Source organism: Elephas maximus, chromosome 19 (genome assembly GCF_024166365.1).
Source record: "Elephas maximus indicus isolate mEleMax1 chromosome 19, mEleMax1 primary haplotype, whole genome shotgun sequence".
In the NCBI taxonomy this organism is placed as follows: Eukaryota; Metazoa; Chordata; class Mammalia; order Proboscidea; family Elephantidae; genus Elephas; species Elephas maximus.
Genome location: NC_064837.1, coordinates 23,544,808 through 23,564,627, shown reverse-complemented (window position 1 = coordinate 23,564,627; position 19,820 = coordinate 23,544,808). Strand labels below are relative to the sequence as shown.

General features: G+C 42.4%; 1 pseudogene; it reads right to left on the bottom strand.

Annotated features, from left to right (window-relative positions):
* Positions 1–1,146: 1,146 nt before the first annotated feature.
* On the bottom strand, positions 1,147–18,962 carry LOC126063135 (ubiquitin-like protein FUBI; annotated as a pseudogene).
* Positions 18,963–19,820: the final 858 nt, after the last annotated feature.

Genomic DNA, 19,820 nt, shown 5'->3' with positions numbered 1-19,820 from the left:
TTAGGTGAAGGGAAGGACAACACACAATACAGAAGTCAGCACAACTGAACCAAAGCAAAAGCTAGGAATTTTCCTGAATACAACCCAAACACTTTGAGGGACAGAGTAGTTGGGCCTGGGACCTCGGGACCATAGTTTCAGGGGACATCTAGGCCAATTGGCATAACAAAGTTTATTAAGAAAATGTTCTGCATCTCACTTTGGTGGTTGGTGTCTGGGTGTTAAAACCTCGTGAGCAGCCATCTAAGATGCATCAACTGGTCCCAATCCACTTGGACCAAAGTGGAATGAAGTACAGCAAAGGCACAATGAAAATATTAGCCAAGAGACAAAAGGTGCATGTAAACCAGAAACGCCATCAGCCTGAGACCAGAAGAACTAGATGGTGCCCAGATACCTCCAATGACCGCCCTGACAGGGAACACAACAGAGAGTCCCAGACAGTGGGAGAAAAGTGTGGAGCAGAACTGAAATTCATATAAAAAGCCCAGACTTCATGGTCTGTTAGAGACTGGAGGAACCCCCGAAACTATGGCCCCCAGATGCTCTGTTAACCCAGAAATAAAACCATTCCCAAAGCCCACACCTCAGACAAAGATTAGACTGGGCTATAAAGCATAAAATAATATCCATGAAGAGTGTGCTTCTTAGTCTAGCAGATACACGAGACCAAATGGGCAGCTTCTGTCCAGAGGCAGGATGAGAAGGCAGGAAGGGACAGGAACTGGTTGAATGGACACAAGAAACCCCGGGGGTGGAAAGAGGGAGTGTGCTGTCACATTGTAGGGATTGCAACTAACATCACTCACATAACAATATTTGTATGAATTTTTGTATGAGAAATTAACTTGAGCTGTAAATTTTCACCTAATGCACAATAAAAAAAAGAGATTGACTCAAGATACAACCTAATCCTGTAGATTGTGTGTCCTGCTTCATTAACACAACTGCCTCTAATCCTGCCTCATTAGCATCATAGAGATTAGGATTTATAACACATAGGATAATCATGTCGGATCATGAAATGGTGGACAACCACACAATATTGGGAATCATGGCCAAGTCAAGCTATACACATTTTAGGGGGACACAGTACAACCCATAACAGCTGGGCTAAGTGGTTTTATTAGAGAAAGCCAGAGTTACTTAAGAGTTGGCACTGGGGCCCTTCTTCTTGTCAAAGGTGCTCATGACGTTGATGAAGTGCCAGTTGTAATGCATACACAATTTGGCCTGGCTGACCTTCTTCTGTTTGGCTGCTTGGGAGTCTGACTTGTCACTTTCCCATCATGATGCAGAGTAGGCAGGGCCTACACCCTATACTGGCCCAGGGTAGCCTCATCCTCTGGGGTGTGCCTGTTAGGAGCATGATTTGGTATTCTGGGTCTGTACCCCTCAGCAACACTACATGAGCCTTGATCTGGGCTACCGTCTCCTGGACGTCACCTCAAGGGTGTGTAGCTCCCGGGCTTGAACAAAGAGCTGTATGACTGCAACTGAAATGCAGTCCCAGCTCCATAGGGTTTTCAATGGCTAATCTTTTGGCAGTACATTGCCAGGCCTTTCTTCTGAGGTACCTTTCAGTGGACTCAAACCCCCAGCCTTTTGGCTAGTAGCTGAGCAAATTAACTATTTGCATCACCCATGAAGACCTGCAGTACAGTGAATTACTTAATATGGCCCTTCTGGCTATGGTGTTTGTGACTCCCACACAATGATTGGTTGGGACTATGCACATAAGGTGCTTGTGGCCCACCAAGGGGATTGGGCAGCTTGCTGCTAATGCAAATAAGGTGCATGGAACCTGTGATGGTTAAGGTTATGTGTCAACTTGGCTGGGCCAAGATTTTCAGTGGTTTGGGAGTTATGTAATGATATAATCTGGCAGTTGTGTAATGATGTAGTCATCTTCCATTTTGTGATCTGATGTAATTATCCTGCATTTTTTGATGTGTTGTAAATCCTAGCCTCTATGCCTGTGGTTATGGTCTCACCTGGGAGTGAGTTGTCTGTTATGTTAATGAGGCAGGATTAGGGTGGGATGTATCTCGAGTCACCATTTTACTAGAGGATGTGACTCAAGATACCACCTTTACCCCAGTCACCACCCTTACCACCTTAATTCGAGTCATACCCTTGTACCACCTTGCTCAAATAAAGGGAGTTTCTTTGAGGGTATGGACTGCATCCGATATATATATAAATGCTCTGGCAGTGTTCTCTCTCTTGCTTTGGATCCTGCATCTGGCTGGTCACCATCTGACCTCCGGTTCTTTGAACTTGAGCCAGCAGCCTATCGTCTAACCTGATTCTCCAGCGTCCTCAACCTTGTGAGCCAGCAGCCTGTCATCTGACCTGCTGATTTGTGTTCATCAGCCCCTGCAACCACATGAGTCAGGAGAAGCCTCCAGCCTGACACCTGATCCACGGATTTGAGACTTACCAGCCTTCACAACCACATGAGCCTTTTCCTTGACAGTTTGTGAGTTCTGTGAGATATTGCAGTGGATTACAGAACCCAATGACAAGAAGGAGAGTAGTGAGGGGAGGAGGAGGAGGAGTTGATATTAGAGACGAGGGAGCGATACAGCAGTTTGGAAAAGTTGGACATTTGGGGCATCTTTAATCAGCACCTCATAGGAACCAGCTTCGTGTTGATCCTTCAAAAAGAAATTATTCATTCCTTATGTTCTTTAATTCCATATTTGGGTCTCTATCCTAAGGAAATAATCTGAAGTACAGAAAAAGCCTATGTGCCAAGATGTTCTCCATAATATTACTGACAATAGTAAAAATAAATTGTAGACAACCTACTTGTCCAGCTGTGGTTATTTACAGTATATCCACTCAATGGATCTTAGCCATTAAAATGATATATTCAAAGAGATTGTAATAACATAGGAAAATGTTTGTCATAATTTTTATGTGAAAAAACCAGAGACCTTTTTGTTCATTAAAAAAAAAATTTAATTTTATTTTTTTTAATATGCTGTAGAAAAGAATTGCACTAAGACTGAAAGACATAGTACTAAAATATTAACAGAAATTAAGAGAAAATCTTACATCGCCTCACTGAATAATTAACATGTTAATTAGCAACGGGATGTAAGATTTTCTTCTTTTAAAAATATTTTCAACTCTTTTAATATAAATGTGTATCTCTATAATAGAAAAAAAAATTTTTTAAATCTGAGAATGTTGCTGTAATTCAAATCTATGCTGGTTTAACTGCTGAAGATTGGCTTCATGTTCCTTGGGTTCTTTCTGGATCCCAAGCCGTAGTGTATGTTGGCCCCTTTGCCAGGAATACCTTTCTTACCTTGCTTCACTTATTGAACTCCTATTCATCCTTCAAAACCCGCCTCTGTGTCACATTTCTAGACAAATTAATCGTTCCTCATATGAGCCTCCACAATACTGTGTTCATACATTTAACCCTGGTTTTACGCTGGTTTACACAGGTGTTATGGATTGAATTGTGTTCCCCAAAAATGTGTATCAACTTGGCTGGGCCATGGTTCCCAGTGTTGTGTGATTGTACACAATTTTGTCATCTGATGTGATTTTCCTATGTGTTATAAATCCTGCCTCTAGGATGTTAATGAGGCAGGATTAGGGGCAGTTATTTTAATGAGGCAGAACTCAACCTACAGGATTAGGTTGCATCTTAAATCAATTTCTTTTGAGATATAAAAGAGAGAATTGAGCAGAGAGACAGGGTGACCTCATACCACCAAGAAACAAGAGCCAGGAGAATAATGTATCCTTTGGACCCGGGGTTTCCTGTGCTGAGAAACTCCTCAACCGGGGAAAATTGATGACAAGGACCTTCCCCCAGAGGTGACAGAGAGAAAGCCTTCCCTTGGAACTGGCACCCTGAACTTCTAGACTCCTAGACTGTAAGAGAATAAATTTCTCTTTGTTAAAGACTTTCACTTGTGATGCTTCTGTTATGGCAGCAGTAGATAATTAAGACAACAGATTTGCAACCTGGTTGTAGATATATATTCACTTGTTTGTCTCCTTTCAACACCCTGCTTCCAGATTTGAGATCACGGACAATGTTTTCTTCATCTCTGTATTCTCTAGCACTGGGCCTGGTATGCAATAAGATGAAAATGGTAAATTGATTTCATGTCATGCACCAACTCTGGTCAGTTGATTGATTGCAGCTGCCTTGATTGCTGTGTTGAGTAGGGCTACTGCGTGGCTTGGTGAGGAGGCCTGTGATCCATTAGTGATGTCTGCCGTGGGCTTAGGGATGATGAGTATTAGCACTGACAATATTTGTCCAACCCTGAAATATTTCAGTCTTATTGCTCAATAAGCTGTGTTGAGAGACTTTGGAGAAGTTCCTAAAAGCTGTAAGTATCTCTTTTCTGCCAGGCAGGTAATGCCTCTGGAAGGCAGACTGTACAACCAATGATTATTAACAGTGAGAGAAAGGTTGCGACATGGAATTCCTCATCGCTCTGGCAGTCTTGTCATAGCTTCCAACCAAAACCTGTGCTTTCTTTCCACAAGTGGCCAACTGTAGCTTCCAAAGTGTTGTTCATGTATTTGAGTATTAAGAGGCAGGGAAGAGAGAGCGTGAGGGGGGAAAGCCATTTCCTGTTTTAAGTTGCTGCTTCTTACATAACAACCCTAGAAGTCAAAGCAGCATTCGTGTCACAACTACGAGTATTGAAAGCACTGAAGTAGAAACTCCAACTTTGTCCATCTCACTGTGAGACTTTGGTCAACTCCTCTCCTGGCCTCAGTTTTCTCATCTATGAAATAATTTCTGAGCCTCAATTTCCTCATCTGTGAAATGAAGTAATTATATCTAATCCATTAGGTGGTGGTTAGGATCAAATGAGAAATTGTGTGTGGTTGTGTTCAGGTACCAGAGATAGTGGTGGCTGCTGAGCCAAGCTTGAAGGTAGGAAGGGATTTCACCAGAAAGAAGTGAGGTTGTCCCAGGTGAGTACTGAGCACCAGAGGAGAAGACTGTCCTGAATCCAGAGAAGTTCAGGGGAGGGGTGAGGACAGATCTTCAATCACACTGGACACTTACACCACAAGGGAGATTTCCCAAACCACTTCCTGTCTTGGGGTTCCTGCCCTTGGGCCCATTTTAAGCTCTTTCTTCTCATTGTAGCCATTCCATTCATTCACAAACACACACACACACACATACACACACACCACCCCCGTTCTGTTGTTCAGCCTCTACTGCCTGCCAGGCTCATAGTTAGGTGCTGGAGGTACAGACAAGAGCTTACACAGTCCCCTCAGGGGGTTCCTTGACCAGTGGGGAGACAGGACCACAAACCTCAAATAATAATAACAAAAGTATGTGGTAGCACACACCAGCTTAGAAAGAGAATGCCCTCAAGAAGAGGTCAAAGAAGGATTCACAGCAGAAGAGCTGAAATCCTAACCCCTGCACCTGTGAATATGACCCTGTTTAGAAATAAGGGCTTTTATTATGTTAATGATCCCTTCCCTGGTTTTACACTGGTTTATACAGATTAAGGAAACCCTGGTGGCATAGTGGTTAAGAGCTTCAGCTGCTAACCAAAAGGTCGGCAGTTCTAATCCACCAGCCACTCCTTGGAAACCCTATGGGGCAGTTCTACTCTGTCTTGTAGTGTTGCTATGAGTCAGAATTGACTTGATGGCAACAGGTTTGGTTTGGTTTTTATACTAGTTTACAATCTGGTTGTAAGTATGTGTTCACGTGTTTGTCACCTCCCTATCCCTCCCCACGTGCTGCCTCCAGACTTGAGGGTAGATGCAATGTTTTCTTTGTCTCTGTATTTCCTAGCACTGGGGTTGGTGTTAAATGGTGTCTTATAAAAAGGGAAAACAGACGTGGAAAGATACACACGGGGGAAGGAACCATTTGAGGAACTGTCTACAAGGAGGGAACCTTCCCTAGAGCCAATGCCCTGATGTACACTTCTAGCCACCAAAACAGTGAAATAATATCTTTGTTCTTTAAAGCCATCTATTTGTGGTATTTTTGTTACAGCAGTACTGGGTAACTAAGACAAAAACCCAAACCAAACCCACTGTCATTGTAGGGTAATCCTATTCAGCTATATGCATCCCCTCCTAATGGAATCAGCTTTGCTCTTCTCCGAAGCATGCTGGGGATGAATTGGGGATGGACTCAGGCTAAGGGACAATGCCAGGAGTGGCATGAATGGACCAGTGGCCAAGGCCGAGGAATGCCTTAGCAACAAGAAGGAAAACATCTGGGCCTGGACGTGAAGGCCCTGTGAACACTGACCGCCCAAGGGCGTGGGAGAAAAAAAATGAGCCTCGGTCCCAGCTGGAATGGTATATAAGCTTGTGTCCCTTGCTAGGTGGTTGCGGAGTGTTAAACTAGTCCAGCCGCCCTGGGCCACGGTCCCATAAGTAAGTTTCCCAGATAAACCATAAGTCATGATTGCTGATTCCGGAGTCTTTCTTTGGTTTCTTGGAGATGCCGCTGACCTTGAGTTCAGGCGCCACTGGGTAGTTACCCAACAGTCATTAAGTCGATTCCGGCTCATGGTGATCCTATAGGACAGAGTAGAACTGTCCCATAGGGTTTCCAAGGAGTGGCTGGTGGATTAGAACTGCCGACCTTTTGGTTAGCAGCTGAGCTCTGAACAACTGCGCCACCAGGGCTCCAACACACACAAGGATCTAGGCGAATTATGCATGAAGACTTGCCAACACAGGTTTTTACAGCATATTTTAAATATTTACATTTAGCAAACGAACACATTTTAACATACACACACACTACAGTGCTATTTAACTGTGTTATTCACAGAATAATTACAGTATATATGTATATTATATATATGTTGTTGTTGTTGTTAGCTGCCGTCGAGTCAGTTCCGACTCACAGTGACCCTATGCACAACAGAGCAAAACACTGTCCAGTCCTGAGCCATTCTTACGATGCTTGTTATGCTTGAGCTCATTGCTGCAGCCACTGTGTCAATCCACCTCGTTGAGGGTCTTCCTCTTTTCTGCTGACCCTGTACTCTGCCAAGCATGATGTCCTTCTCCAGGGACTGGTCCTTCCTGACAACATGTCCAAAGTATGTAAGACGCAGCCTTGCCATCCTTGCTTCTAAGGAGCATTCTGGTTGTACTTCTTCTAAGACAGATTTGTTCATTCTTTTGGCAGTCCATGATATATTCAATATTCTTTGCCAACACCGCAATTCAAAGTTGTCAATTCTTCTTCGGTCTTCCTTATTCATTGTCCAGCTTTCACATGCATATAATGCCATTGAAAACACCATGGCTTGGGTCAGGCGCGCCTTAGTCTTCAAGGTGACATCTTTGCTCTTCAACACTTTAAAGAAGTCCTTTGTAGCAGATTTACCCAATGCAATGCGTCTTTCGATTTCTTGACTGCTGTTTCCGTGGGTGTTGATTGTGGATCCAAGTAAAATGAAATCCTTGACAACTTCAACCTTTTCTCCATTTATCATGATGTTGCTCATTGGTCCAGTTGTGAGGATTTTTGTTTTCTTTATGTTGAGGTGCAATCCATACTGAAGGCTGTGGTCTTTGATCTTCATTAGTAAGTGCTTCAAGCCCTCTTCACTTTTAGCAAGCAAGGTTGTGTCATCTGCATAATGCAGGTTGTTAACGAGTCTTCCTTCAATCCCGATGCCCCATTCTTCTTCATACAGTCCAGCTTCTCGTATTATTTGCTCACCATGCAGATTGAATAGGTGTGGTGAAAGAATACGACCCTGACGCACACCTTTCCTGACTTTAAACCAATCAGTATCCCCTTGTTCTGTCCAAACAACTGCCTCTTGATCTATGTAAAGGTTCCTCATGAGCACAATTAAGTGTTCTGAAATTCCCATTCTTTTGCAATGCTATCCATAATTTGTTATGACCCATACAGTTGAATGCCTTTGCATAGTCAATAAAACACAGGTAAACCCCCACATGTCTGTCAGTTTGTTGTACTGTGGGGGCTTGCATGTTGCTGTGATGCTGGAAGCTATGCCACTGGTATTCAGATACCAGCAGGGTCACCCATGGAGGACAGGTTTCAGCTGAGCTTCCAGACTAAGACAGAGTAGGAAGAAGGACCCAGCAGTCTGCTTCTGAAAAGCATTAGCCAGTGAAAACCTTATGAATAGCAGTGGAACATTGTCTGATATAGTGCTGGAAGATGAGCCCCCCAGGTTGGAAGGCACTCAAAAAATGACTGGGGAAGAGCTGCCTCCTCAAAGTAGAGTTGACCTTAATGACGTGGATGGAGTAAAGCTTTCAGGACCTTCATTTGCTGATGTGGCACGACTCAAAATGAGAAGAAACAGCTGCAAACATCCATTAATAATCAAAACCTGGAATGCACAAATTATGAGTCTAGGAAAATTGGAAATCATCAAAAATGAAATGGAATGCATAAACATCGATATCCTAGGCATTAGTGAGCTGAAATGGACTGGTATTGGCCATTTTGAATCAGACAATCATATAGTCTACTATGCTGGGAATGATAACCTGAAGAGGAATGGTGTTGCATTCATCACCAAAAAGAACGTTTCAAGATCTATCCTGAAATACAACGCTGTCAGTGATAGGATAATATCCATATGCCTACAAGGAAGACCAGTTAATAAGACTATTATTCAAACTTATGCACCAACCACTAGGGCCAAAGATGAAGAAATAGAAGATTTTTATCAGCCGGTGCAGTCTGAAATTGATTGAAAATGTAATCAAGATGCATTGATAATTATTGGCGATTGGAATGCGAAAGTTGGAAACAAAGAAGAAGGATCAGTAGTTGGGAAATATGGCCTTGGTGATAGAAACATTGTCGGAGATAGAATGATATATATATATATGTATATGTAATATATATGTGCATATTATGTAGGAACACTACAAATTGAGGTGCCTGGCTGGAACAGGATAGGTAACCCTGCTTTGAATCAAACTCCATATTGTTAACTAGACTCCATTTTGAATCAGATTTTAGCTTGACCAAAACCTCCGCCTCTGCACTGCGGAGAATGTAGCCCGTGACTTCCCAAAACTTTAACCACTTTTAGCATATAAGAGCGGGGAGGATGAGTGTGTGGCTGTTCCAGGAAGGGAGATTATGATGTTGATGGTCTCTCCCTACCCCTCCCTTGTTTGCTGATGTTTAGACTAAGAGATTATAATGTGGTGGTCTCTCCCTACCCCTCCCCAGTTTGTTGATGTTAAGAATAAGAGAGATCATGGTGTCGGTGGTCTCTCCCTATCACTCCCTGGTTTGCAGATGTTAAGAGAGATTATGATGTTGGTGGTCTCTCCCTGCTCTTTCCCATTTTGTTGATTGTCATGCACTGTCACACATTTACCTTGCCCATTTTACTCTATAAAAATCTCACCTCTCCCTCAGAATGTTGGAGCACTTGGTAGATTCAGCCCTGCCCCCCAATTCTCGAATCGTACGACCCTCAATAAATCTCTTGAGCATTCTTACTCTTAAAAAAAAACAAACAAAAACTCTTACTCTTAGACTATATATATAAAAACCAGACCCGTTGCCACCGAGTTGATTCTGACTCATAACAACCCTATAGGACAGAGTAGAACTGCCCATATAGGGTTTCCAAGGCTGTAATCTTTATGGAAGCAGACTGCCACATCTTTCTCCTGAGGAACAGCTGGTGGGTTCAAACCACAGACCTCTTGGTTAGCAGCTGAGTGCTTAACTACCGCTCCACCAGGGCTCCCAAACCAAACCAAACCCAGTGCCGTCGAGTTGATTCTGACTCATAGCAACCCTATAGAACAGAGTAGAACTGCCCCATAGAGTTTCCAAGGAGCACCTGGCAGATTCGAACTGCTGACCCTTTGGTTAGCAGCCGTACCACTTAACCACTATGCCACCAGGGTTTCCCCAGGGCTCCCATATGTATATAAATATATACATATATATATGTATAATATGTTAAATATGTGTTAATATAAAATAAGGGGAAAACCCATATTTCTAAACAGGGTCACATTCACAGGGGCAATGGTTAGGATTTCAATATATGTTTTTGGGATATAACTCAATCCGTAACAATCCTCAGAGAACAAACTCAAGCAAGATGTGGGTGCAGATCAGAAGGTTGCTGTTTGCTAACACAGAGTCTCTTTGTTCACAGGCTGTAATGGCCACAGCTCTCCTCCATGGCTCTCCATTCCCAGTGAGGCAGATAGGGTTAACTTGTGCTGGCAGAACAAAAGAGCTGTTAAAAGATTACTACCTAGAAGTTGGGTAAACAAGAACCACAACCTGTCAACATGAGATAAGGTTGATACAACCTGTGAATTACTATCTCCTTCTTAGTGTTTTTCTAGTTCCTTCTCCCTTTACAGGCTCCCACATGCACAGAAGAACAAAGTGTGACCACTGTTTAACCTTCCTTAGTCCACTGAAGATGGCGATGTAGTGCCAAAGATCAGTGTGCTTGTGCTATATCCCATAATAAGTGATGCCAAGGGCTGCCGAGAGGACCTCATCTTGAATATCAACAGGTTCCATCTTGGATTCCAGGTGCATGTGCAACCTAATTAACGTGCACTGCCATTCTGAGAAGTGCCCGCCCTTTGAAAGAAGCCCACTAAATATTCATTACTCTATTAGTCTCCACTGAATCCATACAAGCCCTAGCCTTGCTTTCCTTTTCGAGTCAGTCTTTTGGAGAGGCTTACCCCCTCACTGACTCTTTTTGCTTGACTCAAGCAAAATAAAGCTTGCTGAAGATAAAATCTGTCTTTTGCATGTATTCTTACTCAGGAAAAGACAGGACCTTTTGTGTCAGGTTGGCGATTGGTAATACCAGTACCAGTTAAAATCAGTTGCCATTGAGTCGATTCCAACTCAGGGGAACCCATGTATCCAAAAGACCTGGAAAATGGAATTACTGATTAGAAAGGTGCTAGGCAAGCCAGGAATCAAAGCCAAGGGAAGCCACCACTCAGTCCCCACTCTCTAGGGCCTGAGTGCTTGTGACCCTGTAAGCCAGGCTTGTTCTCTTTCCTTGGTGGTGTTCATGTACCCCATTTTCCTATGCTGACCATGTAAACACGTTATTTTTATAGATGTGTCAATAGTGCTGATTAATAATCAAATTCCCTTTATAGAATGGCTATGTGCCAGCCACTATACATATATATGATCTTTGTATTAATTTCCTAGAGCTGCCATAACAAAGCATGGAGTAAAAAAAATTAAAACAACAGAAATTTATTGTCTCACAGCTCTGGAGGCTAGAAGTATGGATTCAGAGTATCAGCAAGGCCATCCTCTCTCTAAAGGTTCTAGGAGATGATCCTTCCTTGTTTCTTCCAGCTTCTGGTGGCCCAGGTTGTTCCTTGGTTTATGCAGTATAACTCCAGTCTCTGCCTCCGTCTTCACATGGTCATCTCTGTGGCTCCCCTCTTCTTATAAGAGCACCAGCCATGTTGGGTTTGGATTCACCCTACTCCAGTATGACTTCATGTTAGCTAATTACATCCGCAAAGACGCTATTTCCAAATAAGATCACATTCACAGCTACTGGGGCTGAGATTTGAACTTATCTTTGTAGGGACACACATCAGCCCAAAACAATCTCTTATCCTCATTGTGATAGAGTGGGGTAAGTATTGTTATCCATGCTTTATAGATGAGGAAATTGGAGACATTATGGGACTTGCCAAAAGACATAGAGCTGAAGAGCAGTGGAGCCCATAGTTGAGTCCATGTCTGTATGATTCCAAGCCTTTACTCTTTCTACTCTCTATAGTTCACAGACATGTAGCCTGGATATGGCCCACAGATGTTCTTTGTCTGATTTTAAAATTACTTGGTGTCATGGATTGAATTGTGTCCCTCAAAAATATGTGTCAACTTGGTTAGGCCATGAGTCCCAGTATTGTGTGATTGTCCACCATTTTTGTCATTTGATGAGATTTTCCTATGTGTTATAAATCCTATCACTATGATGTTAATAAGATGGATTAACAGCAGTTATATTGATGAGATCTACAAGATTAGGTAGTGTCTTAAGCCAATCCCTTTTGAGATAAAAAAGAGAGAAGCGAGCAGAGAGACAGAGGGACCTCATATCACCAAGAAAGAAGCACCAGGAGCAGAGCACATCCTTTGGACCCAGGGTTCCTGTGTGGAGAAGCTCCAAGTCCAGGGGAAGATTGACGAGAATGACATTCTTCCAGAGCACGCAGAGAGCAAAAGCCTTTTCCTGGAGCTGATGCCCTGAATTTGGACTTCTAGCCTACTAGACAGTGAGAAAATAAATTTCTGTTTGTTAAAGCCATCCACTTGTGGTATTTCTGTTATAGCAGCACTAGATCACCAAGACATTTGGCTCACATAGTATATTTTAAATTAGTTGCCAACATTTAAAAAATTGTAAGATTCACGAAAAAATCCAGATTTCTGGATTCTCTTGAAATCTCAGAAAATGCGACAACATTCGTACAAGGCAGTACCTGGCTAAAGCTGGGAAGAGGCTGTCCCCTCCCTTTAGGTGGAGCACATGTTCTCCAGTTCACCGCTTCCACCACACCAGCCTTCATTCATAGAAAGTATGCCTGGCCCTGTAGGCTATCAAGCTTGCGGCCCATTTCTCATGCTGTGCTGTTGCCTGGAAAAAGGATACCAAAGTTTTTATGGGATTTGGACTGAGGCTTTCTGAACATAAACAGACAAAATCACTGTGACCCCATGCCAAGCCATTATTCCAAGAACCTGAAAACTATTGTTTCCTCCCATATTCAGTTGATTTAATTAGCTACAATGGACACCTTAGTGACTAATGCACACAATCTGGTATTACTATACCTTATAGCAATGGGGAGAGAGTATAAAACTGGAGAAGTTTGTAGGAGACAGATTATGCCTCTAAGGAGTTCCATTTGGATCTTACTGATTTTGAGGTACCTGTGTAACATCCTTGGAAACCCTGGTGGCTTAGTGGTTAAGAGCTATGGCTGCTAACCAAGAGGTTGACAGTTCAAACCCACCAGGCGCTACTTGGAAACCCTATGGGAGAGTTCTACTCTGTCCAACAGGATCACTATGAGTTGGAATCGACTCCATAGCAATGGGTTTAGTTAGGTTTTTGGTTTTTTTTTTTTTTCTTTGGTGTAACATCCTGGTAGAGGGCAGGCTTAAATAGGCAGTTGTACCCAGAGCTCATGAAGAAAGGTAGGGCTGGGAGCTGTCTACATATGTGTGATGAGCCGTGGAGTGGACAGACCATCCAGAGAGGACAATTGACAAGGATCTTGGGCAGGGGTCAGTGAAATGTTTCAAGGTGGACAGAAGAAGAAGGAGTGGGCAGAGAAGGAGTAGGAGGAAAAGCAGAAGAGAGTGTTGAAGAAGCCAAAAGAAGAGAATTTGCAGGCAAGAGTGGTGATATGCTGACTATTAAAGAGAGGTTTAGGGAAATGTAGGCAATTAAGGGTCAATGGTGGGCACCCCAGGACAGTTTCAGGAGGTGAGATAAAGGAAGGGGAAATCAGAATTGGATTTGAGGGAACAGAAGAAAATCAGACTGCAATAGTTTAAGTAAGGATCGACGGTACATTTAGCACTGAGGAGTGAAACAAAGGTGTGCCTTGTTGGGGTCACCTTATAGAATGCAATAAGCAAGACCCAACACATTCTGGAGTGAGATTAGCCCCTCTCTTAGGTAGGACTAAGGAGTCTAGGAACAGGCAGGCCTGATCTCTGTGACCAGTGCAATCTCAGGGAAGCAGAGCTGAGGCTGAAACCTAGTCAGGGGAAGTGAACTGGTAAAAGGTGTAACCCCACCCAACCTCAGCTGGCTAAGCGAGTGACAGAGGCAGACGCATTCTCTGTCAAGGAAGCCAGCTGTCCTCAACGGTACTAGCTCCAGCTCTTTCATACTTACACTCCAACGCTCCTAAACTACCCGTAAACTGGGTCATCTCTACAGCCCTGCTGAACCAACACTTAAGGCTATCCCACTCTGCCAACTCTAATTTTCAACTTTTCCACCCAGTTATTTGATCTTTGATTGACATTTGCATTTATTTTATAAAAGTGGAGAAAACGGAAAACACTGGGGCTGACTCTGGCACTGATATATTTCAGAAAAAGATGGAAGACCATTGGGCACCTGAAAGTGATAGGTTTGGGCCTCAGTTGAATGTTCATTGCACTGAAGACGAGTGCAATGGATTGACCTCTGTTCCCCAAAAAGATACTTTGGAGTTTTAACCCTCAGTACCTGTGAACATGACCTTGTTTAGAAATTAGGGCCTTTGAAGATGTTGTCAGTTAACATGAGGTCATACTGGGGTAGAGTGAGTCCTGATCCAATCTGAGTGGTTTCCTTACAAAAGAGGAGAGAAGACAGAGAGAGAGAGAGACACAGGGAAGACTGCCATGTAACCACAGAGTTATGCTGCAGCTTGCAAGCCAAGAACACCTGGGGTTACCAAAAACCATGAGAGACAAGAAAGGATCTTCCCGTAGAGCCTTCAGAAGAGCATGGCCCTGCTGACACCCTGAATTCTGACTTCTAGCCTCCAGAACTGTGAGAGAATAAGTTTCTGTCTTTTTAAACCACCCACTTTGTGGTGCTTTGTTACAGCAGTCCTAAGAAACCAAGATGGTGGGTGACAGGTTGTTCAGTGGGGAAGAAAAAGGATGAATTTAAAGAAAGCTTGTGAAGTAATGGGATTGTGCATCCAAGAGTGTGCCTACAATATAAAGAGATGGGAGGTCTCTAAAATTCTGGATTTAGGATCAAAAACATCCACCTGGAGCACAGATCAAATAGCCTCAAGACTACCAGCATGAACCAGAAGGTAGCTGAGTGAACACCGACACAGGATTCTTCTAGGATTCCTAATTCTTGACTTTGTTTCCAGTTGTAGTGTGCTGCTGCCAGTAGCTGGTCCTCTTTTCCTCATGTCCCTCTGCCTCAAGGGTCCCTTACTGTGTCTTTATAACCTAATGAATAGACAATTATAAACAAGTGGACTGTACATCCTTAGAGAGTGGAAGACGAGCCCTCTTTCATCAAAAGCACATTATATCATACATTCTAAGAATTAACAACCCTGAATGAATACTTTGACTCTTTTTTCAAATGTGTGCATGAGTCCCCTTTCTGATATGCACTTTTCCTGTTCAGTGTAATTCTGCTTGCTTTCAAAATGTATATTTGAATCTTTTTTTTCAATGTATATCTTATTTTGTTGATTGTATTTCCTCTGTTTTCAAAGTGTAGACTTGAATTGCTTTCCAAATATATATGTTAGGGTACTTTGGACCTTTAAACAACTTCTGGAAAGGTGGCGGGGGTATGCAGGGATCTTGGGTTTATCCCCATGAATAAAAAAGAACCTGTGAAAAATGATGTGAGCAGTCATCCAGCTCCTGGGTAGTAGAATCTTCCCTCACTATTTCTTGTAAGTGTATTTTTTAGGAAACTGTAAAAGTCATATTACAAAAACAATAACAACAACAACAACAAAAAGAACTAGATAAAAACAAAGAAATGTCAGTGACCCAAACGCAGCAGGAAAAATAATAATAGTTGTGATGGTTAAGGTAGTGTGTCAACTTGGCTGGGCTGTGATTCTTAGTGGTTTGGCAGTTATGTAGTGATGTAATTTGGCAGTTATGTGATGACGTAATTTGACAGTTATGTAATGATGTAGTCATTCTCCATGATGTGATCTGATATGATCAGCCAATGAGTTGTAAGGGGAGTTACGCAGGGGTGTGGCCTGCCTTCGATATATATCTGAACGTTCTGGGAAAACTCTATCACTTGCACTGGATCCTGTATCTGGCTTGTCATCATGTGACCTCTGGTTCTTGGGACTTGAGCCAGCGGCTTGCCTTCTGACTTGCTGATCTTGGGTTCCTCAGCCCCTGCAGATATCTGAGTCAGGAGAAGCCTCCAGCCTGATACCTGAGCCACAGACTTGGTACTTACCAGCCTCTACAGCCGTGTGAACCATTTTGTTGAGAGAAATCTCTTTCTCTATATATACATACATATATATATGTATGTATGTGTGTGTATACACACACATATATATACACACATACACATGTGTATATACACACACACATATATATACATGTTTCACTGTTCTTGCTTCTCTAGAGAACCCAGTCTAAGACAGTAGCTAATAGTGAGTACTCGCCATATGCCAAGCACAGAAATATTTCAACTAATCCTTATAAAATGGTTGTTGTTATTTCCATTCCAACTCATGGTGACCCCATGTGTGCAGAGTATAATTGCTCCTTAGCTTTATCAAGGCTGTGACCTTTCGGAAGCAGATCTCCAGGACTGTCTTCCCAGGCATCTCTGGGTGGGTTTGAAGTGCCAACCTTTTACCTAGTAGTCGAGCACTTAACCTTGTGCTCTACATACAGGGGGAGATTGAAGCTTGTAGAGGTTGAGTGATTTATCAAAGGCCATGTGGCTAATTAAGGATCAAAGTTGGGACTGGAACCCCAGTCTGTCTGCTTCCAAAGCCCAGACTTCTCACCCCCTCCCTCTGCAGCCTCCTGAGCCTGTAGACCTGTTATTGGATAGCCAACTCATTACAGAATCCTTTCTCAAGCAAAGAAAGCTAGTACTCAATTTCCTCTTGAAAATTTGCAAGTCACTAAAACCCCATCAAAGTCCACATCACGGTCTCCTACTCAAACTTCAACAAAATCTCTATTGAAAAATCAGCATCAGCGAGTCCTTGTTCCCAATTTTACGAACGATTTCTTCTGTCTCCTAAGAAGATGAGAGAATGAGAATTGGGGGGGGGGGCATGAAATTACCCTGGAATCTTAACTCTTATTGTCACTACTGTTTAATCCATCCTTAACTTTTTATGATTGTGAAAATGTTCAAGCATACACAAAATAGAGAGGGTAGTGCAATGAACCCTCATATACTCTTCATCTGGATTCAACAATTGTCAAAATCTAGCATAAATTCATTGATCTTTTTTCCTTCAATGAAATATTTTAAAACAAACCCCAGACACCGTATCATTTCACTTCTGTTTTGGTAGGGATGAAGTATATTTATCTCTAATTAAATAAAGAGCCCTGGTGGCACAGTAGTTAAAGTGCTGGCTGCTAACTGAAAGGTCAGTGGCTTGAACCCACCAGCCGCATGGGAGAAAGATGTGGCAGTCTGCTTCCGTAAAAGATTTACAGCCTTGGAAACCCTGTGGGGCAGTTCTGCTCTGTCCTATAGTGTGGATATGAGTCAGAATTGACTCGATGGCAGTGGGTTCTAAATAAATGTATTTATTTATATTTAAAAATATATTTATAAATAAATATGTTTATTTAGAATAAACAATACATGTTTTATTAGGGGTGAAGTATATTTTTCTCTAAAATATACAGACATTTTCTCACATAAGCACAATGCTATTATTACATCTTAAAATTTGGTATCATCTGATATTTGGTATTATGAATTGAATTAAGTCCCCTCAAAATATGTATTGGTATCTTAACCCCTGGACGTGTAGATGTAATTCCATTTGGGAATAGGATTTTCTTTGTTATGTTAGTGAGGCCATATCAGTGTAGGGTGTGTCTTAAACCTAATGACTTTTGAGACATAAAAAGAGCAGATAAGACACAGAGCTCAAATGGGGGAAAGGTAGATGTCACACGGAGATTGTCAGGGAACTGAGGAATACTGAGAACATTGCTAGAGAAACTGAGACAAGGATTTTCCCCCAGATCGGACAGAGAGAGACTTCTAGAGCCGATGTCCTGCATTCGAACTTGTAGCCTCCTAAACTGTGAGAAAATAAATTTCTGTTTGTCAAAGCCACCCACTTGAGGTATTTCTGTTACAACAGTAGTAAAAAACTAGGACACTTGGTATTTGATAGCTGTCTCAAAAATGTCTTTTTATGATTGGTGTGTCTGAACCAGGGTCCAAACCAGCCCATGTACTACTCATTCTAAGAGCACGTTATGACCTTAAGTCTCTTTTCTGGAACAGTCTCTCCATTCCCTCATCTCCCTCCACCTTTTTTTTTTTTTCATGCCATTGAGTTGTCCCAGATATAATCTGTTTTAATGTTTCAAAAAATCATATATAAACTGAATAATCATAATAAATACCCGTTGCCATTGAGTCCATTCTGACTCACAGCGACCCTATAGGACAAAGTAGAACTACCCTATAGGGTTTCCAAGGAGCTGCTGGTGGATTCGAACTGCCAGCCTTTTGGTTAGCAGCCATAGCACTTAACCACTACACCACCAGGGTTTCCTTGGGGCTGTAGGACTGGTCAACTGCCCAAGATTCCACTGCCATGGCCAGAATGGCTCTTGTAGAAGACCAACTGCCTACCCTCACCACTAAACATCTTAGCCTTGTGGATGAGGCCTTCTGTGACCTCCGCTGTTCCTCTCCTCGACCTTACTCTACTACGCAATCACCCTCCCATTGATTCCTTCCCTGTTCCCACTGCCATTCTATCAGCCCAGGCCTCTTCCCTCCTCAGGCTATTCCAACGAACACCTGACTTGCCTCATATATTCTAGTCTTGCTCTGCTTCCAAATCTTTCTCTGTGGTGAAGTTTTTAGAGTACAAACCTGATTCTGTCACTTCCCAGTTAAAAAATCTGCAATGGCAGATTTTATTTCTGGGTAACATTGGACTTTCTGACCTGGTGTCAGTTTCTTCACATTCTAGCCCTCCCTCCAGGCAGGATCCATCCAGCCCTGGCACCTGATACTATCCCCAACTAGAAGCCCCCGTCCTATCCTACCCTACCTGCCTATTTACAGGAGTAACTCCTTCCTACTCATGTTTCTAGACTCACCTCAGATAGCCCCTCCTCTGGGAAGCACACTCCCCATCTGAATACTAGACTGTTTTTTCTCTGAAGGGAAGAATTTTGTCTTACCTCCTCTAGCATCACCTGACATGCCACCGAATACTTGTCGGATGATTGAAAAAGTGATTGTCTTCGTTACCTAGGGGATGCTATAACACTAAAAACACAAGGGGGTGGTTTTAGAGAACAGAAATTAATTTTCTCACAATTCTGGAAGTTAAAGTCCAAATCAAGATCTTAGTCATGTCAATTCCGTCCTTGTTGGTAGCCTCAGGCTTTCCTTGGTTCTTTGGCAATTCTCACATGGCATCTGTCTTACTCATGTGTGTGTGTGGGGGGGGAGTCTTCTGTGTCTAATCTACACTTTTTATAACTCAGAGTGATTTGATTTAGAACCCACCCTACTAGGTAAGGCAGTAAAGATTTTTAGAATAGAACACAGGAAAATGCTTTAATAATTTTGAAGTAGGCAAAATTTTTTCAACAGGTCATGAAAAGCACTAACCACAAGGGAAAAAAATATTGATAAATTAGACTACATTAAAATTAAGAACTTCTTTTTGTTTTTTTAGCTGTGCTTTAGATGAAGGTTTACAGAACAAGCTAGTTTCTCATTAAACAGTACACATATTGTTTAAAAAATTAAGAACTTCTATGTGCAGATGATACAAACTTGCTTGACAAAAACCACTTACCGATGAAGCTCAAAGACCACAGCCTTCGGTTTGGATTATACCTGAGCATGAAGAAAATGAAAATCCTCACAACTGGACTGACAATCAACATCATGATAAATGAAGAAGAAATTGAAGTTTTCGATGATTTCATTCTACTTGGATCAGCAATCAGCATCCATGGAAGCAGCAGTCAAGAAATCAAATGATGTGTTGTCTATCGCACTGGGCAAATCAAATGCAAAAGACTTATTTCAAGTTTTAAAAAGCAAAGA